Source organism: Corvus kubaryi, unplaced genomic scaffold, assembly GCF_017639235.1.
Source record: "Corvus kubaryi isolate FWS band 111438036 unplaced genomic scaffold, C.kubaryi_AGA036_p1.0 37397, whole genome shotgun sequence".
Taxonomy (NCBI): domain Eukaryota; kingdom Metazoa; phylum Chordata; class Aves; order Passeriformes; family Corvidae; genus Corvus; species Corvus kubaryi.
In genome coordinates, this window is record NW_024581136.1 from 5236200 (window position 1) to 5260212 (window position 24013).

A 24013-nucleotide genomic window follows, 5' to 3' on the forward strand; every position below is an offset into this window, starting at 1 on the left:
CCTGACACAGCAGAATGAATTTGCACACACCTAAGACAAAGGCTAAATGCTGAAATAGAACAATCAGAATAAAAAAACACTGAAACGAGCAAACTTGTAATTACCAACAGGAGCAACATCCTTTCCTCATCAATCCTCAGGCACGCTTATATTAAGCCATAAAGGGTTAGACAATTCTGGAGGGATAGTCTTTCAGGGTTTTTTTTGTTTAATGCTTTAGAGCGAAATCATGCTTTCCTTTCCCAGGGGTGCACAAGACAAAAAAGAGGCCAGATGGAGCCCTCTTCCCCTCCCCACCACACCTGGGCAGGGGCCAGCCTCAGCGCAGTGCCCAGGGGAGTGTGTGGAGCTCTGGCAGCCCCAGCAGCTCCCAGCCGAGCCAGGGGCTCAGCTCTCCGTCACCCACAGGCAGGGATGGCAGCGGGGGCAAATGTTCCCTCTATTGCAGGGCCCTGCGTCAGAGCACCTCCACTCTCACTGCAGCGCTTAGCACATCCAAGGGCCTCAATCCATCCCCTCGGAAGCACTGACATCCTTGCATGCTGCAGGCAGCCGCTATCCGGCTAAATCTCCAGAGCTAGTCCTGCCTCCAGGCACAAACACCGAGCCACAGCAGAGCCAGACGGGCTGTGCCAAGGGAGGACAATAACCTGAGCTCCCGGAGCAGCAGTGGCTGCTGCCTGCCGTGCTACCCAGGGATGGGCTGCAGGTTGCCAGCAGGACACTTCAGAGGTGCAGCCAGCACCTGGAAGCACTTCAGAGGCATACCCTGTGAGACAGGGACGGCACTTGCAAGGGAAACACACGAGACGAGCTTCCAGGGCTGCAGAACAGCTCCCTGGAGCCCTAATAACAAACCAATTTAGGTTTATTCTGCTCCACGGCGCAGCTGCAGAAGCGGCAGCACATTGCAGGGCTGACAGGAGCAAAAGGGACTCGGCGCCGGGGGTGCAGCATCCCCCTCCCACCACAGCTTGGCTGCAGTGACAAAGGCGCTCTGCAAAGTTCCCTGGCTCCCAGAGCCAGCCCTGCACTCGTAATCAAGATCGAGCACACGTGAGGGATCATACATGGAAGCGAACAACACAGGTAACAGGGTCAAACCTCATTAATGAGGAGACCACCCTGAAGCACAGCAACAAGGCGTGCCCTTGGCAGGGGCACGCAGAACATGGCACTGCCCAGAGCAGGCAGGAACAGCAGCCACTACACCACATCAAATGGCACTTCAAGGCGACACACCTGCTCCCCGAGCAGAACCAGCCAGACCCAGTGCCTGCTGCAGAGAGCCCTGGCGACTCCTGAGGCCCTTCAGGACCACCAGAAGCACTGTGGTCAAAGTACAAATGTGATCAGCTCTCAGGAGGAGAAAGGTTTCTTACACCGATCAGCTGCAACCTGACTTAAGAAGAAACCAAAAAATATGGAGAAAAATAAAGGCAAAGGTAGAAAGGGCTGCAATATTTTATGTCATTGATTGTATTCTCTCATTTTGTTTTGTTTTCATGGCACATAATGGACACTACTTTAAGCCAAAAGAGAATCTCAAGTCAGTGCTGACTGTAAGAAAATAAAGACACCCTGTAACTCTGCCCTCACTTTAGCCCTAATTTCACTAACCATGTTATTCTCAGCACAGTAAAGTGGCTGAGGCCAAGTTACTCAGTGCAACTAGTCTCTCTGGTGCAGAAAAGGCTACAGCTACTCTCCAGATTCTATCTTTCTCATGGGAGTACTTCATGAACACTGTATTTTACATCTAAAGCAGAGCAGGGCTAACACACACTTTTCCTTGGGAGAAAAAATCCTGTAATAGTCACTGGAGTGTGCACCAGCAAGAACCAGCACCTCACATCACAGCAATAAAATTCCCACTGCTGCAGTGCACTGCAGCACTGGCAGAGTCTGGAGGGTGGTCACCCCAGGGCTTTCATAAAGACCCTATTTGACTGTTCATTTCTCTAGAGAGGATGAGGATGTTCCATAGGCACTTTCAAGGACAACTAAGCCTAGAGTACAAAACACATCACAGGAGAACCTGGGAGGGAGCAATGGATCTCCAGCTTGACACATGTTGGAAAGAGTTCCCATCTGTACGGCAAATTGCTCAGTCCTCTTGAGTTGTATTCAAGTATTTTCTTCACACTGCCACAGCATGAATTTCACCTATATGGAGCTCATTACAGGTTCTGCATGGGCATACTTAATGCCTTCTTCCCTTTCTGTCTCCTAATACCTTCCCACCTTTAACAAAAGTTTAGCATCTGTATAGCCTTCATATTCTGCGTAGACACTAAGGACAGGACCCCAGCACACTGCACCGCACCTCTCAGGTGTGTCCCCCACACAACAACCCCACTGCCTACATTCCTACACAACTCCAAGGCTGCAGCCCTGCTGAAGGTGAGCAGATCCCACTGCTGCCAGCCACAGCTTCTGAAGCTCTGCACCTTTATCTGGGCCTATGCTCACTGAACAGAGTCTGACAGTCAGCCAACCCATCAGCATTTCTGAAGGCTTCCCCCAGCCAGTGGCTAAGCCAGTCCCCATGAAAGGAGCTGCTGATGTGCAATTTGCAGAGGAGGAAGCATTTCAGAAACACAGTGTGTTGTGGGACAGACCTCTGCCCACTCTACCAAATCACGTGCCATCTTCATATGCAAAATACAAGAGCACATTTGACTGTTAAGAGGTTTTGGGGGAAGGAGACTAACATAAAAAGGATAAAATTCTGCCCACCCAGCATTCACTGAGAAGGGCTTTGTCCATTGCTGTGATTATTTGTGAAAATTCAAAATAAATCCGTTTTCTTGGTGGTAACAGCATCATCATCATTTCCTGTCCCCTTTCCCAAAAACCCTTAATAGCAAAGGTATTTCACTGGCAAACATTTCTTTTTTAAAAGGCAGAGCTCATCTTATTTTAGAATCCACCATCTACGCCAAGACTTCACACTGTGCTGAATGCATTACAACATCTACCAAAAGTGCAAAATACATTTTAAAAATGGTCAGGCAATACGCTGAATAGTTGTGGTTTCTGAACACTTGCCAGTTTTAGTTAGAGGAGGTTTTTTTACCCTGTGTAACTTATGGGCACATTGAGAAAGATATGTGTAAAGCGTTCTTGCAATCTATTATATCACAGCAAGGCGATTTGCAAATGCCTTTGTTCACTCAAGCACAACACATCCAGAACTACCCCTGTATTTCCCTTTCCGTCATGTGGTGTTACTCCTTTTCAACTTGAAATACCATATAAAGAAATTACTTTCGCTAGTTACAAACACCAAAGTCTAGAATACAAGTATCTGGTTATCTGTGGGAATAGAATGCTGTGACAACCAGGGTAAAAGTTACTACTTTTTCCTTAATTTTAAAACCAAGATAAGTTAGCCCCTCAAAAAGAAAAATAGTAAGAATCACAATGTGCAAAATCTTAGCCTATGATGAGTCAGATTAATGAATGACTTGCTTGCTAGAACTGCTTGTGAGTACAGTACTGCAAGAACCAACCAGACAGAGGATGCAGGATTTAGGACTCATATCCAGATCATATGAAAACATGATCTGAACCTTTGCCAAATATCAGCATAATCCTGATTTGAGTTCGCAGATAGGTTGGGATGATTCTTTTCCCATTACACTTTAGTTATGGGCACTTCTGGTGAAAAAAGAGGAGACAGAAAAGCCAACAAACCAGCAGGCAGCCTTTGTGAAAGAGACTGAAACAGGATCAGAGTTCTCCCTAAGGAGAGGAAAATAGCTGCAGATGAGTCAAGAGAGAAATGTAGACAAAAGCGGAAGGCAGCTTAAAAGATTTTTAAAAGCCCAGCAACAAGAACTACTGGAACCCTGATTTCATTAAGCGGGTCAGAAATGACAGATCAGAGGGTGTGAAACCAGAACTAGTTGGTCATTTTCTAAGTTGTTTTTCAAAAGAAAATGCCAATTAGTCAAAACCAAAGCTTTTGGCAGGAATATAAACACTAAGTTTGTCTGGAACATTTTCTTGGGTACAAGATGGCATTTCTGATCAGAGAAATCACGTCCCAAAAGCCAGTGCCCTGGAACAGCACTCCAATCCCTACACCAAAGGTGAGGTAATCCCAGGCTGAGAGTGACCCTGGACAGTGAGTCTACCTGACCTCACACAAGTAGTCTGTGGATACACCAGCCCAGAGAACTTCACAGTGCACCCAAATTAATAAACCCACCTGCTCTTTTGATGTACCTGGATCATTTTCACCAAACAGACTCACACCAACCCTGTCTACTGTCTCTGCATCTTCCAGGAGGAACTACCTTGAGTGTGTCTGTACCCAAATCACACCCAAGCCATGCCATTGTCATGGGTGATCTATAGGTCCAAAAAAATCCACACATCTTAATATCACTAATGGTTTTGCTTAAATTTTGTCATTTCATTTTGACATGTAACTAAAATGCAAATTATATTCATATATTCCCTTATCCACAAAAAATTCATTCAAATCCATATAAACAAAAATTATAAAGCTGAAGAAAACATTTTCTCATGACTGAAAAAGAAAACCAAGATGAGGGTTTACTTCATTTCCTTATTCAACATTTTGTTCAAACCCATATATTCATGTGAATGCTTCACAGGCACTGGTTATACCAACACTCTGTTCAGCAATGGAAAGATGTCCCATCTGAGCTCTACAAGTTAAAATGTAGTCCGTGGCCATGCAACAGATATGTCTTTAACTTCTCTGCATATTTTTATTTTCTCTGTGGTTTTCAATTTCTATTTTATCTCTCCTTCCAGTTGTCCAGAGAGTTCTACTAACAAACCTTATGAAGTTCCTGTGAAAAGGAGACAGGCACTGTTCCTAGGAAAGAGGAGATTGCATGTTAGTTCAGTTCCAAAAATGGCTCCAGGTGCATAAAAACACCTCAGGAAACATTTGGTGTATGTATAGAGAACAAACACCTGCAGATTTCTACCTTAGTTACTCAAAAGTGCCTGGCTCCCATGCTTCTCCAACAGGTAAAATTCCTGAGGATTCATGTGCTCTGAGCTGATTTCAGGTTTTGGAACAATGACTGCATCAGCCACTTTCTTATGTATAGAAACAAATACAGCTACTAATTTTGAGAACAGTATTACTCACTCCTGAAACTGAGCATGCTGGTTATTTACAGCACAATTTACAGCTTGACCATTAGTCAGCTGTTAAATTTTGCCTCGTGATAAAAGGTTTAGATCTGCTTCCTGAACAAATATGATCAAGCTTGCAAAAAGTGAAAGCAGATGGGAAGTTTTATTGCAAAATTACTGCAGAAACAAAAAAGGAAAAAAATCAATGGTGAAATATTGATGAAAATAAAATTCAGATGGAATGAGATAATGTGCAAATCACTTGGTGAAAAATACATCTCCAAATATGTTTTAAGAGACATTTCAGTTCCATGGTTACACATTTAATTTTCCAAACCATGAAATGTTCCATTATTGCAATAGCTTTGATTGGCTGTGATTCTGCCAGCAAAACTACTACAGAATTGTTATAATGATAAATTTTGCTGCAAGAAAAGGCTATTATATAAGAATGACTCTTTCAGATATTTATAGAAAGAGTTTTTATTTATTTATTTTAAGAGGCTATAATGAGAGAGGCTGGATTGAAAACAAAGAAAGAAAATCGGGGCCAATCAATATAATGTTCTCAATTAGTCTAAGTTTTTCATATTTTAAATTGTTTCAAGGCTTCAGAAAAACGCAGAAGGAATCTACAGCTTTTACTGGTATTTTTAAGATGTATGTTTTCACCTCTCTGTTATGACTGTTCACTGATTCCTTCCTTCCTTCCTTTCTGCCTCCTGTCTCCTGTCCCCACTTTTCAGCCACAGGATAGTTTGAAATTGAAAATATATTTTCCTGTTATCTTTCTCTCTATTTTTTTCATGACTATTCAGATACGACAACAATTGTCCAGAAACAAACTATAAATATATTAATATTTAGCTAGCTAGCTACTCATCCATGCATACAGATAAACATTACATAAATGTGTGAATCTGAGGCAAAATTAATGACAAAGGTCAAGAAATACCACACAATCCCACCATAATAAGCCTCAGAAAGAGTATCCAAGTATTGTAGTAATACATTGGAAGTATAATAAAAATTTAATGTAGAGACTCATTTTCATTTAAATTTCACAAGTGTTGTGGGAAATACCTTTCATCACCACTCCTGAAACCTGAGAGCAAAACCACCACTTGGTGCTAGGAAGTTCAAGTGTAAATTTGTAAAATAAATCTTCTTTTGTCCTTTGGGGGTAAACTAGATTAGCAGACAAAAGCAGGAGAAGTAAAAATACAGCTACAAGCACATTCAGCAACAAATAAAGGCAACAGGAAGGTGCATGTTGCAAGCAGCAGTCTGGTAAAATTATGTATTCTTTTCTTTTCAAATATAATAAAAAAGTTCAGAATTAAAATCCATTAGTGAGTAAGTTAATGGATTTGTGACAATCCCAGAGAACAGGCTTCATTGTGTTAAGCTCTCTATCAATCTGCTTCTGCTGGTATTTTCCATCCTCCAGGAATGACCCTACCTTCACTATCCAAAGGGAGATTCTAGCTGGCCCAGTGAAGCCCCAGTGTAGTGCCAGAAGTCAGGCATTAACCCAGCAACTATTAGTGCTCTTCCTTAACAGGCCAGGAAAAGAGAAAGCAAACACATCCTCACAGCTTTTACTGTTTTCTCTAGATTGCAGGACATGTCTTAAGACACAGCTGAGCATACAAAGGACAGTGTAATTGGTGGAAGTCATTGCTCTCCAGACCTGTGTCTAAATAAGTTTCCTTCTGCAACTTTCCTATTGTGGGGTGCCATGTTAAGGTGGCCACTGGTAAAAGATACTGCCAGAGCAGCAGTCCAAGAGGTCCTCACCTCACACGACCCTGTGCCTCTGTGATAAACCACCAGATGCCTTCAGTGTACAAACACCCAGTACAGGCCTGGAGGCCAGAGAGTGCTGGGGATGTCCTGCTGCTGCTGCTTTTTCCAAGCTGCTGAGCCATCAAATTGCCACCAAATGGTCAGAGGCACAAGCCTTAGTTTCACAGCTCTGCCACTTTTCATAGGGCACTCACTCCCAAACTATGGCATGCTCACATTTGTGTCACTGTGGAGATGCCCCCACCTCCAGTACCAAACTTGCTGGACTGAGTCCATCTGTTGTTGCCTCCCTCATTTTATGGCTGTTGGGAGCCTGGACAGACAGCTTGCAGTGCCTCTCAAAACACTGTGTATGCAACACCATGGTCTGCAGGGCCAGGACCAGATTTCTAACACCATCACCATATGTCTCCAGTCAGAGCACATAGCATCGATGTCAAGTCCAAGGAAGAGCTCTCTCGTTAGACATTTCCAGGCTTCTCTTAGGCCATTCAGACATGCTCTTATGGTTCCCACCAAGTATCCTGCAGAGCCAGGCTTTTGGCAACAAAGCCCTTGCATTCACAAGTGAATAAGCGTGGAAATTGTCTCATTAATGGCTCTGCACAGACACACTGAACTACCTCAATAACAATATACTACCAGTTTTTCATCTCACAGAGGGCTTGAATAAATGAATATGCATCCCACCTCTGTATTAAAGTCACAATCTACTTGGTTGAAGTACTTAACTAAATTCCTCACTGAACATCTATTTCAACTCCACACAGAGCTGACTCAACATCCCTCTCAATGCCACACTCAGCAAGGCAATGCTGTGGGACCTTGGAGGATGACGGTGTTCTGCACTGGAGGCTTTGAGAGTAAGATGATTCAGAATGAGTGATTCCAAAAGAGCCTCTAGATTCATTCCCATCTGCCCTACTCCCACACCACACTCAATGTGTTTCTTCCCACTCACTAATAACAGCTCTTGCCTCCTACATGCTATCAACACCTGACTGTCTTTTCTCACTGCAAGAGAGTAAGTGCTTATAATGCATTCAAAGCACAATTTTGTCTGACACGTTTGTTTTAACTAATTCTCTTAAGGGATTTTTTTTTCCCTGCTAGAGCTGTTTCATTTGTAGGAGCAAATAAGCCTGAACGTCTCCTGCCACATCTGCTATCATCCCCTTATTCAATAGGCTGCTAAAGGTTACACTTCACAGAAGGGGATTGCCTTTTCCCACGCACACTGAACCTGATGAGAAAATCATGACCAGATAGGTACCTCTCCATTCATCCCTTCCGTATCTATCCGATATGCTGTGGCAAGCAAACAGCTGGGAATTGATTCATATGTGGGCAGTTCTACCTTTTCCAGCCTTGCAAACAAAATGCACCGATCTCAGGCAATACTCCACCTTGAAATACTTCCATGTCTTTCTCTTCTGCTTAGGTCGTTATAGTTCTTATAGCCACCTTATAATTCAACAGACTGGGTTCAAGTGAAAAAATAAGATTGAGAGAACACAGTTAACACTCTCCCTGACCATGATTAACAGGACACAGCCCTGCTCTCAGATGCAGAGCATGTTTTCTTTCTCAAGTAAGATCATCATGGTGATTGGGACTCCTGGCAGCCCACAAGGGAATCTATCTAGCCAGAAGGCTTTAATGCTGGTTTAGGACTATAATGAATCAAAATGTTCTGCCAACATTGAGATTTTTACTAAAGAAAATAAATAAATCTAGCCAGCAACATTTCTACACTGGCTCCTCTACTTTTAAAGCGTTCACTTTTCCCACCTAGTGATTAAACTCAGCAAGGAAAAATGAGAGAAGATAGAGAATCTAGGTTCAAAAAATTTCAGCATATGGAATAAAAAGTTTCCAAAAGCTCAGGCTGACTAACACCGTCATGCTAGAAAAATTGAGAGAGAAATACAGGCCAGCATGAACTCTAACCTTAATATTACTGCAACGTTATCCACATATTTTACCATGGTTTCCTAAAAAATGAGGCTCACACAGTCACATAGAGCCAGCTTGTCTGTGTCTGATTATAAATTCCCTCTCCTCCAGTAACTTCTGAAGCCATTGGCCAATTTTAACCAACTTTGCCAGAGAAGCAGAGGTCTGAGAAATAAACACCTCTTATTTCTAACATGGAGACAAGAGACACCCTCTGAAGAGCGAGGCCTTACTTTTGCACTTCCACATGTTCTGGAAGTTTGGGAGCAGCTTTGTGTTATGTTTCCCAGAACTCTAATGGGTGGACACAATGTTGGCACAGATAGTAGCTGCAACAGGCACTCACATGACATCACATACAGGACGTTGGCTATCTCCCCTCACTTACAGGGAGACCAAAGTGAGGGACAGGAGCAAGAAAGACGTCCAGTCTGGTAAGGCTAGCAAAAAACTGCCAATGATTTCATCAAGTTGGGCACAATGGGCCCTCAGCAATACAGTCAACAACTCTAAACACTTTCCAAGGCACGTCAGAGCTTCAGGGAGATACTCTTGCATCAAGCTTCTCAAAAGCTGCCTTCATTTGGTTCCATGCTGTTCTGCAACACAAAGTCAGCAAGTGCACTTTCTGAGCATGACATCTGTGCTTGCAAGAGAGGGAAGACAGCACTCCGATATACACAGGTGTTGCTGTTTAAAGCATGTGCCCAGAAAGCTGAGTGTACAAAAAGAGAAGCGCCCTTTGTGCACTCTTTTGGGAGCCAGGAGCCACATTAACAGCTGCACAATGGGAGGAGAGTAAGCAAGATCAGACAGGTCAATTAGATGCAGAAGTAAATGGGAAACCTCAGCTACAAATTTTCTGTAGAGCCTAGGTTCTGCAGGAGCACAGGAATTCACCAGTCTCACTATTTATTTGGAATTATGAAGGTTTTCCACAACCAGGATTTTCCAGCTCTCTTATAAACGGTGTACTGCACACTCTTATGAGCCAGTTGTTTCCTGCTTGGTTAAATAAGCTCACTACTTACTCTAAATTCCACATGTTTGCAATCACAATCAGCTGATCTTATCCCTGCAGAGTTTTATCAGGTGTAAGAATTAACAGGCTCTACACTCCCTCAGACAAGGGAGAAGGAATACCTAGGTGAGCAACTTCCATGCCCACCTTCTCACCACATTCCACACACTCACACACCTGTGCCAGACAGCACAGGGCAGCCAAGCTCCTTGCTGGGACCAGGGCCTCCTCCCCAGCATGGCCAGCAGAGCCCTTGCAGGTGAGACCAGAGCAGGGGAGGGTTGGCCAGGGTGCTGCCTGCACCCAGCATGCGAGGGAACCACGGATGACGGCAGCACAAGTATTCCCCGGCAAGACTTCAATTCCTCCATGTTCATAATTCCCTACTGTCACTGCAGAGGTTCCCAAGGACTCTTTCTTGAGCCTTCTCAGAGGTGGCAGGGGAAGGGAGTATTTCATCTTCTTCTGCTGCCCAAATAGAGCATGTATCAACCAGCACACCCACCACAGTTATTCTATAAGGAGCAGCTGGTAGTCTTGAAAGTCATGCCTGAATATGAAGCTACAAATCATCATGATTTTCTTAAACTGATGCCGAAGGCTCAATGAAATACAAAGCTCTTGATGCTAGACATTGTACCAAAACCAGAATGAGGGTGTCCCTGCTTTGGACTCAGGGTTGCCACAATATATTAATGTTGGCCAAGAAGATTCCTTGGAATCTGTTAACTCCACAGGTATTTTTGGAAGTCTTACTCCTCTGCTGCTCGACTTCTTCAGTCTTACTGCCAAAGCAGGTCCTCATTCCCTTACACAAAACCTAGCTCTGCACAAGATACTCCATTCAAGACACTTCTGCAAAGCCATGACTGCCAGGCAGTTAAATCTAACCACTCCGTTTAGTTGGCTGCCCACAGCAGCACGAAGCCCTACACAAAGGCTGCAAAACACTAACAACCTGCCTGCTAAATAAATTGAACTGGGTTGATCTTCAAACTCTTGTGGAAAGATCACTTCCAGGACCTGAGTAAGCTAGCATTTAAGAAGCTCAAATACTTCCACAGCATGCTGCAGTCACATCTGTAATTTCTCCCTTGCTTGCAAGAAAAAAATTGCAGAACAGGCCAGCAATCAGGCCACAAACAGTTTTTAATTCAAAGAAACAGAACTGAAACACTGAAAATACATACTGAAGTTGTAATCAATATAAAGAGTTGTGCATGCACCTCTTCCTCATTATATTGTGATTTCCCTCTCCATCCGTTTATGTGCCTCTCCTAAGCCCTCCCACACCGGATACTTCCAGAATCCCTTGCTTACCAACCTGCACCTTCATTTAACCCTCACCCCTACTTCTGTCTCTCCCTGCCCCTCCATCCAGAAGTCTCCCTCCTTCCTGGAACATAGCATTGCTCCTGTTGTATTCCAGAGTACCCAAGCTTTGGGTTTCCCTGTCCCTCTAAGTACACAAGACAGAGGAATTCCCCTTTCAGACTATGTACCTTTTGACTTTTGCTACCATATGAGGGAAAACACTTCTCCATCCACAACATTTCCATATAAAACAGCCCTGTGTTAATCTGGGCACAACTTTGTTCACTTGGGACCTGCTAACCTCTCACTGGGCTGTCATATCACAGACAAGCTTTCAGACTTACTTTCCCCAAAAGCCAAAGAGGCAGGTCAGGTCAGTTTTAGGACACTAAAGAGAGAGAGCCTTTGCTGGCTGTGATTCTGCCCTAATGGTCCTCTCAGTCAAGAGGCCTCCTCAGGTCATGGTGGCCATTTATAACCAGGATTTGACTTCAGTTTAAATTATGCAAATCACTTAAGTTTTGCAAAAAAAAAAAAACAAAAACAACACTTCGGCACAGTTTCCAGTGAAGGCACAATGTTGTTGCAGCCTGAGACCAGTGAGAAAAGCTCCTGATGTCAGCACTACAGAGGTGGCAAACAGCATCCCCCCAGGAAAAAGGCCTCCACACCTCTGGCATATTTCCTCCATGAAAATGTGCTGTAAGCTGAAGTTTCAGAACGGACACATCCCACCCTTTGTGACCCTTCACTGTTTTGCTGGCTACCTCACCGCAGTCTCGTAACAGCTATGTGCCAGCAAGTGGGGTGGAAAGTACCTCTGACCACTGAGAACTGCTATTCCACACAGACTTCACACCAACACAGACCCTGGCACAAGCTGCTACTGCAAACTGAGGATGGCACCTCCACAGATAAGAGCACAGAAGGGCCTCAGGAAGAGCAGTGTGCAGTTTCTGTTTTGGTAATGAATCACAGAACCACAGAACCATTTTGGTTGGAAAAGACTCTAAATAACAAGTTTGATTAGGTGTTTTTTGAAGAGACTTGCAGTGTTTTCTGCACACTTTCCTACCCTTTAAGCAAACAGACTCTATGGTCATAGAGGAAAACCCCTGAAAACTGATAGCCATGATCTCTCACCCTTACAAAATACAACATATCAGAGCATTCCACAGTTTCTATACTTGAATAAATACATAACATAAATACAGTTGTACAGATGATTTACAAAATGTCAAATTAAGCTCCATGGGGACTTCTTTGTTTTTAAATGACAGCATTTCCTTTGCAAGTAACTCTACAATAGTCAGGCTTCCAGAGCTTAGAACTCACAATTTTTCTGCCAGTTTTTTCACTCTCCAGGATTGTTTCTCTTCATATCATCAAAAGGACTGTTGCTCACTCCTGGACAATGTTATCTTTTGGGACACTGACCTGTTTTGGGCCTCTGAGTAAGGCTGAATCTTCTGTGTGATAAGAAACTGTCCAAACCCCTTCTGAATGTGTTGCAAGGCAGACAGGGATTTCTAAAACTGTTTAGAAAGTTCTTCCATCCTGTACATATTTCTCTAAGCAAATATTTATTTAACTGACTAAAGTATTAGAGATATAATTTTATTTAAAGACATAATTTCAATTTCCATTTAAAACCACTTTATTAGTTCACCATTTAAGACATACTCAGCTGAAGCATCATATCAAATTGCTAGTGTAGATGCAAATGTTTTATTCTAAAAATTGCCGAGTAACACTGATTCATAATGCAGACACATCAAATAAAGAGTGGAAGTTAGTAGTTTCAGTGTTTCTGGCATGCTTTCTTAGCAACAAAATTTGTTTTATTCCAAAACCTAAAAACTGACAAGTATTTAGTCTTGGATACAATGGGATTTGTTTTTATTTTTCACACTTTTTGCATATATGAAAGAGATTTTTTACATAGTATTTCAAAACAATAATGTCTCTTCCACAAATATCAGTAGGACTGCACAAGGAAATCAACTTTGTCTCTGAATTTATTCACGGAAGCTGTACAAACCTAGTAGAAACTCTACTTCAATATCTGAGTCTCAGTGGCTCTTCCAGCATTTTCTAGGACACCAACAGTTGTTACTACAGAACTAGAAGTCTCTTATTTTTCAGGAGATATCCCAATATAAAAGACTAACATGCTGTAATTGCTCTTGGTTGATGGATTCAGCCTAGAGAAAAGCAAATGAAGAGCAAGTGAAAGCAACTGATTCCTATCACCAACTACACAAAAAGGCCAATGCATTGGACTATTCACAAGAGGAAAGAAAACAGCAGCACAGGAGCAAGCATTTTCCAAGAGAATTTTAAGTCACAAAAGTCAATGATACAAGGCTCCAAAACTACAGGAGGAGATGCAGCTGATTATACTAAGGAGTTAATTTAAAATATGACAACAGCATACAAGTTATTTATCTGAGATCTTTTAACTCAGTACCACAAGGAATAGGAACATGGAGTATTACTCTGTCAGGAGATGTGTTAGGTCAAGAAATTTGTTAGTATTTTACATCTAAAGCCTCAGTTTGGGGGACTGCTCTCTTTGCCATCTTGTAAAGTCATGCATACAACAAAGTTCAGAACTGTACTAAAAAACCGATTTATAAAATCACAACAAGAAAATCTACTATGTGGTTTAAAAAAGAGCTAAACACCTCCACTGCAAGCATGTGCTAAACAGCAAGGTGTTAAATGGGGTCTGCTGAGATTGCCAAAGTAGCAATAAAATAGTTCAAGACTCCTTTAACTTTCATTTCTCTGAAAGAAAATACAAGGCATTTCTTAACAATTTCAGTGGGCATAAGGCAGGGATTGCAAACCACAAACCCGGCCTTGTAGTAAACCTTCTGAGGAAACACTGGCCCTTTTTCCCAGAAGAGCATCATTATAGTTTAGTCTCTATTCTTCTAATGTTCTGTTTTCCAAAGCTAAAGCAAGATCATCCATGAGGACCAGATGCTTAAAAAACCAATAAATATTCTAAGAACTGATATTTGGTTGAAAAAACGACTTTGATAGAAAGTGCTTCATCCACCTCCCAATAATACTGAAGCACTCAGTCACACTCAAAGTTGTGCAAAACCAAGGAAAAGTTGAACACTCAGTGGAAATGCTTGGTGAGAGTCCCAAATCCTGCAGTGTTCAAAGGTGCTGTACGTGCAGTATGAACTAAAATCACAGATTAACTTGCTTTTCTAATGTTGAGGCTACATACACACCTTTTCCATGTGAGAGAGTCAGCTGAACTGGAGTAAACATGCATCCATTCCAGGAAGATGGATTGGACAGTTGAGCCTTGGAAACATGTGAGCCTGCAGCACAGTAATGTGAAAAAGGTGCTCTCCTGTCAATGAAATATTTTTTTCTTGAAAGAGTTCAATAAAAATGTTGATAACCCCACCTACATCCCCAATAAGCTCATTCAGAACTGTTGGAATAGCTGTCCAAAAAACAGTACAAAATCACCCCAAGCAGAAGCAGATGGAACTTAACTGAAACAGTGGCAAGTGCATCTTACACAGCACTTACAGCATGTTTTGCCTCAGGGTTTATATATTTGCTCACAAAATTCTACCATAAACATCTGAATGGGTTGTAAAGATACAAGGCAAACTAGATCATTTCAATCATGCCAAATTTCCCCTGCCCAATTTTGGCTCCTTTCTCTCAAATTTGCCAAATTTAGGCATTTTCTAATACCTACAGAATATAAACAAGCCTTTTTGGTAAGAAGTATTTTCTTCAAATCCCAGTCTTGGTGTTTCAAGCTATATAATCCTAAAGCCTTGTCCCTACAAAGGACTCCATGCTGTATGCTGCAAGAATTCTACTGCTTCTTAAGAAGTTCTTAAAAATGTTTTCATTTTTTAAAACACCTTTCCTCAAATCCCAGCTTCTTTACCATGCTACTGCTCTCTCTACATTCCAGTAGAAAACTGCTCTCTCTACTCCTTTTCCAGTCATGTGGAACCTGTAACAATTAGAAGTTTCTGCTTGTCTCTGCTCTGCCTCACTCTTTACTCCCCTGCCAGTTGCTGCTTACAAAGTAGATACCTGTCCAATGATTAAATCAGTTACTCAAAAATAAATTAAATGCTATTTTTAATGGGCATTTATTTGAGGGAAAAATATCATTGCATTCTAATATGTTTCGTTTGATGCAAAGCAAGAGCATTTTAATAAATAATTCATATCAACAGAATACAAAATTTACCAGCCTACTACTTTTAGAAATATGAATACAATGAGATAAGATGTACATACACACACGTACTCAGCTGTATTGTATTTTCAGATTCCCATTATTACAATAGTCCTTATCATCTCTGATACATGGAAGTTCCTGTCTGCAACAGGGTAAAAGACAGATTTCTTGCTAATGTATGTCTCAGTAAATTAGATAAGGAAAAGAACAGAGCATAACATTTACCCCTCACTCTGTAACTTGGTCAGTTATGCAAATACAAGTAACACCAAAAAGTAAAGACTTTGGAAGAATTATCATCAGCAGGTCTCTTTAATTTGGCCTCAAAAATTCATGGAGACAGATCTCCAAGGGTCAGTCTATATTTCTATATATATGTCCAGGCAAAACCTGCAATTTTTCTATATGGCTACAGTTCCCATACAATGTCCAAGAGAGAAGGTTGAAACTGAAGTAGTCCACAAATGTTCCTAGCACAAGCAAGGATCCTTGCAACCCACAAAATGCAGAGGCATTTTTTAGCATTTCAAAATCACAGTGATAAAATGCTTTATTTGTGGAAGTATAAGTCAGTCTCTGGGCACCACCTGAATTCTGATGTTGAGTAGTAAGATAAGTAGGGTTCACAGGCAAAACAAGTGTGCAGAGAAGAGTATCAGTGAACATGGGCCTGGAAACAGACTCTGCAGACTGAGCATGTTGCTTTGAAATCCTCAAGATGCTGCTGAGGCATGAAGCACATGCACTCTACTCCCTACCCCCAAAACAGACTCATTCCTAGTATTCATTTGGCCAATGACCTCAGTGAGAAGAGCATTAAGTCCCTGTTGAAAATGCAGATTTGCTACAGAAACTCTATAAAAAGTAAATCAAATTACAAAAAAAAAAAAAAATCTCTAAACAGCAAGTGTTTCTTTCATCTGTTCCTGACTTCCTTATTATTTCAGTGTTGGATGTAGAAGAGTAAATAAATCTCATTTTATATCTGTGACACAACTCCCAGCTGTGGTTTCCTCAAGTCCTTCCAAAGCAGCTTTTTGGCAAGTTAAAATGATTTGGCACAATCATAGTCACAGAAAATATATTTTATTCCTAAAAGGATTATTCAAAGTTTAACTGGCTGTAAGAGCACCACATCCACTGACACTCTCAGAAACCAGAGAGAACTGATTCTCTACTGCCTGGCATACACCCCTCACACCTTATGAAAATTTCCTCCAATATCCTCACTTTGAAAACTGCCAGCTTTATTTCAAAAACCAAAGATACAGCAATAGGTATTGTGGCAATGTTCATGGCTGGGACACTCGTTCATGGGAACCCTACTAAAACTCTGTTTTTAAGTCTCACTTAGGCTCAACAGCCAAAATTCAGCTCTGAGTTTGGACCTTCCTGTGCTGAACCCAAACCACTGCTATGGGGTGAAATCCATTAAAATCCTCCAACAGTTTTCCCATTGAGATTGTGACACAAAAGTGTTTCCATTTCAGTATCTCCTGAATAAGAATCATTTATTTTTACAGTGCGCCTCCAGCATTTCCCACACACTTACCAGCTGAAGAGAAAAATCCTCAACCCCATTCTGAATTTATCATCACAACACCTGCTCTCTGTCAAAGCTCACTGAGGACCCCAAACAAACCATCCTCAATGGGCCTCCAATCACTTTGCAATTTTGTGTTGCTTTTCAGCATGCCAGGCATATCCCAAACAGCCTAACCCACAACCAGATGGTCAATACACAGGGGGAGACACCCACAGACTTTAAAAACAAACAAACAAATAAATCAGAATTACCAGTATTTAGTGTCTGGTTGTGTTGCAGCATTTAGGCCAGGACCTTAAAAAAAGTGCCTGAGAGCACATTCACAATGTAGGAACCCGCTCCCAACCTAGACTTTATTTCTGCCAACAGGTTGAGTGGGGAGCAGAGGGGGGGAATAAATCTAAAAAGCACTTCCTCTCCCCCCGTTCCACAAATGCATTATTCATAAAAGCCAGGGATTTTTTTTATTACCTGGGGATTTCACTTCTATTATGTTCAAAGGACTGTTTCAGAGAGCACTCACTCCCCTGCAGGCAAATATGCTGGGTGTTTTTACACGGCAGTATAAATTACAGTGAATATCTAAATAATACTGGCAAAACCTCAACAAAATCAAATAGCCAAAAACATTAGGGACAAATTGCCCTTGCACAATTTATTTCATTGTTTGGTGGAACTCCACAGAGAATCTGGGGCCCCTAGTATACTGTATCTAAATTGATTTATTCTTACTATCACAGGGGAAGTCAATAAACTACTCCTTTGCATAAGTTATACCGACATTAAAAAAAAATCCTAAAAGACTACACAAATGGCTATTTTTCCTCAACTCCTGAGCGTCTACAAAGAGGTGAGCCACATAAAGATATATGTAGTTATTCTCATAAACCTGATTAGTAAAGACAAGGCATAACCACAGCTTAAAACAGAGAGAGAGAGAAAAAACAATGCTTTTTTTTCCACTCTCAACAGAACATATTTCAGATGCTACCTCTGCTTGTTGTAATCACATTTCCAGTCTGAATCACAAATACTCCAGAAATCTATCTTGCTCTGAAGAGCCAAAATATTTATTTTTATTTGACCTCCTACTAGGTGCATTCATGGGAAAACAAATGGATTCTACTTGGGGCATGTCCATTTGTGCCTGTATCCCAGAAACCTGAAACCAGGCCAGCATTCTTCTGATTGAATAAAGCTGAGTTGTCTGAGTTAAATCTGTTGTCAATATGCCTCGCTTATACAGTGAAATAGTTTCTTGTTAAGCAAGACAGAGATTTACTGTAGGCAAGATATGGACTTCAAATGCATCAGCATGGAAGGGAAGGATAGAAATGTATTAATTCTTCAAGAAACATTGGATAAATGTACTGTATACCTTAGCAGGAAGCTCTTTTTCTATGAATAATCATGGTCTTGAGTCAACAGACTTCGCCTATTTAAGCTATCTCTTGCATCAGAATCCAATTATAGCAAAGCCTACAGAAAACAGGTTTGGCACACTTTAATATTTTGGTATTGATCTAATTTAGCTCTGGTTTCAATTACAACAGGGAGCATTTTTTCAAGAGATAGATTTTGTTTGTTGGACTCTAAATTGCTTTTTTTCCTTATTGTCTCTGATCCCACTATCTGGGTACTTTTTCCATGCGTATTGCTGCAGTTTTAGAGGTTTTACCCATTTTATTATGAACTTTTTACAGGAAAGACATCAAATCCAGCTTTTCTAAGTAATAAGGAGTGAACTCAATACATTTAAAAACTGGGCTGGCGTTTCTGTAGCAACCATTCCACAGTGATGCAACTGAATTTGACATCAAAGAACAAATGTATCAAGTCATCCTGACAACTGAAACACTTGCTTTAAGAAGAATGCCTACATCTATCTGGAACAAAGACGGATTATCCTAAGTAAAATGAGTATTTTATTTAGTAATATATGCATACCGTATCATCCTACTTGAGGCATCTTTTCTCCCATCAATGTGCATAACTGCCACAAAAATTAGCTGAAGTTATCTGCAGAAACTGAGGAGAATAGGTCTTTTTATTTCATTTTCAGATGTATGGAAGAATTGTCTCATTTTCCATTTAATGACATACAGAAGATATATGGAAGTAATTTTCTTTCTTCCTGCTGAATTTGGCTTTAAACTCTGCAGCTTTATGTCTTACATTCATTGAAGGGAATGTCATCTCTACAACCCAAAACAGTTACACATATTTATAAACTACATCTAAGAAATTACCCCTGGTTAACAATATGTACCTTTCAGCTACAAAGCCCAAAGCCTGACAACAGGAAAATTTTGCTGCACTGTGCTCTCCCAAAATACAAATCGCGTATGTTGATAATCTGGAATGTTTGCTGAATTAAAGGAGGATTATGAAATCATATCAGTGATTAGAATCATACACTGCTGAAGGCAGATAGCTGGAGTGTTGAAATTTCTAAAAAGGAAGCTGTCAAATAGTAGGAAGCAATTGCAATGATCCATAGCTTTGTGAATAAAATTGCAAACCTAGTGCTCTGTTAAACTCCAAGAAGTGATAAAATTTGAATTCAGGGTTTATAATTCCGAAATGAAGTCCATTTCATGGACTGCCACAATTTCTAGAAAAACATAAGAGATAAAGGAACATTACAAACTCACTGGAACCGAGACAGAGTTCCTAGTGTTTCTTCAAGCATGAAAAGGCATGACACTCAGGATAGACTGCTTTTTAAAACTCCCTGTTGGTATTGCTGGATGTGAGATACAACTGTTCAGCCCGAAAGAGAAACATGCAGTACATCCCTCTCCAGCCCGAACAGCAACAAGAACTGTGCAATTTTTTAGCTCAAGGTAGCTTCTACCTGCAACTTCCTTCTGATGTGGAAGAAGAGTACACCCGAAAATTGCAGCTTGTGCTCTTGAGACTGTTTTAGAACGAAACCCATTTCAAAATAATTCAGGTGCTTTTCAAATGTCATTAAAATAAAAATAAAAATTTATTTAGGCTGCAATATGTCAAAGGCTTTTGCATCTGTATTGGAAAAATGGATGTGCTCCTGTCTAACCAGAGCACCTGTCATTGAGGCTCCAGTTCTTCCAACACAGATTCCTGTAGTTAGATATCAGGGGATCATTACTTGAAAAGAAAAAGCTCATTCCAGTAACAATGGTCGTTTGTGTACAGGCTCCTGATGAGAGACACCACTTAAAGATTCAATGCTAGTTTTAGCATTCCTGCTTCTTGAACAAGGAAACACCTTTAAATTTGACCCCAAAACTTAAGCTGCAACATTGAAAATGCCTCATCTGCACATGCAAGGCTTCGCCCAACAAGCAGCTCTTTCCTGGGAGCAGGAGAGCAGGTACAAGCTGTGGTGTGGGGAAGTAGCAAGAGGCCAGCAAACACTCTGCAGACAAGGTCCCGACTCCATTTTTACTACTATACACCAGCCCTGGAAGCTGCTTCTTTCCCAGATGCCCATCTTCTCTGGGCTGTAGTGACTCAAGGTGGGCACTTCTCCGTAAGTGCCATTAGTGAGGGCTGGTGAACTCCTCTGGAGTCTGTCCTGGCTCACACGGAATTACCGTGGCATCAGGAACATGTCACTGCCTGTTTGTGCCCAGTCTGGCCCACAGGCTCAGATCCGCAAGGGAAATCAGGATCCTGCTAAGTCTCAGGCAGTCCCAGAGCTGTGAAGAGGCATTCCCAGCACCTGGCTGGTTCCATTACAATTGGTGTGGTTGTATCTGTACAAGGAGGGGCTTGCCAAGTTTCCTTGAGTTCACGTTTATTGCTGCCGTGCCCCAGGTAAAGCAAACGGCAGGTAATTTGAGCATTTCTGTCCTTATTTGTTTGTGTTCCATAGGATTTCCTCGGCATAGCTGACATCTTGGGCAGCCTGCGGCCTGCTTCACGCACAGACTTTATACCCATCGCACCACCGCGGCGAGGGGCTTTTTTATTTCAAAGCAAGCCACTGAACACTACCCGACCCCCAGCCCCAGCGCGGAGGTGGCCGGTGGCAGGTCCCCAGGCCGGGCTGCGCTGGCCGGCGCCACCGGAACGGGAAAGCCCTCATCGTTCCCGATTGTTTTCCTGAATGCCTCAGCGAACAAGGGCGAGAGGAAACATCAGGGCCTGGCCGGCGGCCAGCGGCTCGCTCGCGGCAGCTGCCAAGGCAAACATGCTCCGCCTGCGCCGCCTCAGCCGCGGGGTCCCGGCCCGGGGGGACGCGGCCCTTCTGTGCCGAGCGCGGCCGGCTTCTCACAGCCCCTTCCTGCCAGCCCGGGCAGGGGCAGCCGGGGGAACCTCCTCGCCCCTCAGAGCGTTGTTCTGCTTGGAACAAAACCTGCCCGCAGCCCCGGAGGTAGAAAAATAAAAGCAGTTTCCTCTCGCACAGGTGTTGTGGGGCTGGGGGGAGCACCACAGAACACACCGGGCCATGCCAGGGGAGCCGCCATGAGCCCTATTGCCCAGCTCCAGCAGGATCGGATCCTGGGAAATCCTCCCACAGCAGCCACCGGCTCTTGTAGCGTGCGGGAGGGAGAGGAGGACGAGGTACAGACAGAAGTGCTGCTGTCACCAGGTTGCCTTTGCCCACACATCCTCTGCCCGTGCCCAGGCAGTAGTAAGGCTGCAGGGTGCCCCATCCAGCCTCCCAAAGAGCCGTGTCCTGGTCACCGTCCAGCTGCCCATGGGGCAAAGCCGGGCTAGGATTTTGCGTTTTGAGATGGGCACGGTGGGAGCACATGTGAAAGCAGTTAACTGTGCAGTTATTTGGTCACAGAAATTTACATGCTCAGCTGCTGAAGCAGGAGGCTGTATGGTTAACTGGAGATGTTTAATAGATTCGTAGCAATGGGTGATGGGGCTTTTATGTCCAGTAATCTGTTCAGCTCCAGACCAGGAAACAGACAGTGAGTTCGTACCTCTAAAGCATTCCCTTCAGAGCAGGGGCAGAGGCGTAAAATCCAACCCAGGGCAGAGGCAGGACGAGCCATGCTTTACTCTCAAATCCAGTCACCTGTGGGATCAGAACAGCACACGGGACCACAGCTGACATGCTGCCAGGAGATCACTTCCTCCCACTACCATTTTCCAGGCTCCACAGGCAAAGTTTGGGAATCATCATGTTACAAGCATCAGTAACTTGCAAGAAATTTTCCAACCTCTACCAACATGTTTTGAGTTTGCAAGAAGCTCCATTACAGAGACAGCTCTTTAAAAAGTAAAAATTAGGGAGATCAAGATAAGAAAATAAATACTGCTGACCTAGCATTCCTTTGCAGGGGTGAAACACAAGGCAAATCTGGCATTTCCTATTGCTCTTTGCAAACATTGCTTCTTTGGAGGCAGGATGGATGGAGCAGTGGACTCGGGCTCAGGACACCTGGACTTCATTTCCAGCTGTGTCACTTATCTGCTGAGTAACCTTGGGATATTGCTGTAAAATGACACTCAAAAAATCTATGAATGAGAAGTGCTGCACAGGAACTAGGCTCTTCTGCCATCTTCCCACAGCACTGACACGCAATCCTATGTCACAGCTGGCATTTCTGTCACAGCTTGCTTACCGTCCTCATCCTACAAAGAGTTCTCTGTGGAAGGGCCTTCTAATAGAGCAGTTCTGTTTGCAAGAAATGAGTCCAAAAGAGATGTTTGAAGCCAGAAGGATACTTCTACCTGGATTTTTAATAGAGTTAAGATCCAGGTTACAAATTAAAATCCACAGGACCAAGAGAGCATTTCAATTTCAGGCATATACTCTGTGGCATTGACATTATTCCTTGTATTTCTAAAGTCCCATTCACAGCAGCTGCAATCGAAAAAAACCCAATAATGGTAGGTGATAACTAGGTCTGTTCAGTCAGACAAAAGTACCAGTCAGATTCAATTTCTGTAGACTACTGGGATTTTATGCCATTGAGAACAGTATCCATATGGCTGTAACACCAGTTTTCCATACTCTCAGGTAAAAGGTTCCCAGAAACCAAAATAAGGTGGAATCTATTTCAATCCTGCCCTGTTTACATATGAGGGGACACCTGTTTTCATGTAAATCCTTAGCAGAAGCCAGTGAATTGATGTGCCTGTAGGACTGAGGCCTCCATTTTAAAATCTTTAAGGGATTCTTAACTGAGCTTTATCATCAGGAGAGGATCAGTTTAACATCTGAATCTCCTAGGAGCCATATATGTGATTTATCTGCCTGAAGGTTTAGAATCCCATGCTGCCTAGGAAACAGAACCTTGTACAGGCCACGGGACATTTATCTTACCTTAATGTTTGTTAAATACCCATTGCCAAGCTCTCTAAATATTGAGCTTCAAAAAGATTAGTCAGAAAAACCTAAGAATCACACTTATCTGATGCAGCAATACCAAATCCTTCATGATGTCTACCAGAGCGAAATAAACAAACTCTTGTAATAAAACCTTTTTTTCTTGTAAAACAAATCCAAGTTTTTCATACGTTTAGAAAGTGTGGTTCTGGCCAAGGCAGATAAGTGACCAAAACAGCAATGAGGGGCTATATATACAAATATATTGCTTTGTGGATAATTTTACCTATTTGCACTAAGTTATTCATTAGCTGAACATCACTGGCATGTAAAGACTGGCTCTAACCAAATAATGTGAACTTTTTTTCCCATGTTTGCTGTTGTCCACACATTGCAAAATTCTCATATGTATCATGAAAGACCTTATAGGCCTATATCTCAAACAGCAAGAAGTCAAAATTATTATCAGATATGTATCTTCAGCTGCAACTTCTTCACTGTAAGAGACAACGGGTGCACTCACATTGGGTTGGTAAGTTAAACAAGCCTTTCATTCAAAAGCAAGCATTAAGACTAATATGGCTCCCAGAACACAAATTCTGAAATACATATATTCACTGGTAAAATTCCAGGTCACAATTACTCTTTATGTAAATGTCTGTCCTGGTGGAATTTGAAGAAGCAAACACAAAGAAGGTAACACCCTGTAGGAATAGAAATGTGTTCAGT

General features: G+C 42.3%; 1 long non-coding RNA gene across 1 annotated transcript in view; it reads right to left on the minus strand.

Annotated features, from left to right (window-relative positions):
• The window catches only part of LOC121671298, a 253252-nt gene that overhangs the window by 186469 nt on the left and 42770 nt on the right, over positions 1 to 24013 (minus strand). The window contains exon 6 of the long non-coding RNA XR_006018470.1: positions 14476 to 14600. This is a non-coding gene — a long non-coding RNA (uncharacterized LOC121671298). The remainder of the gene's footprint in view (positions 1 to 14475; positions 14601 to 24013) is intronic.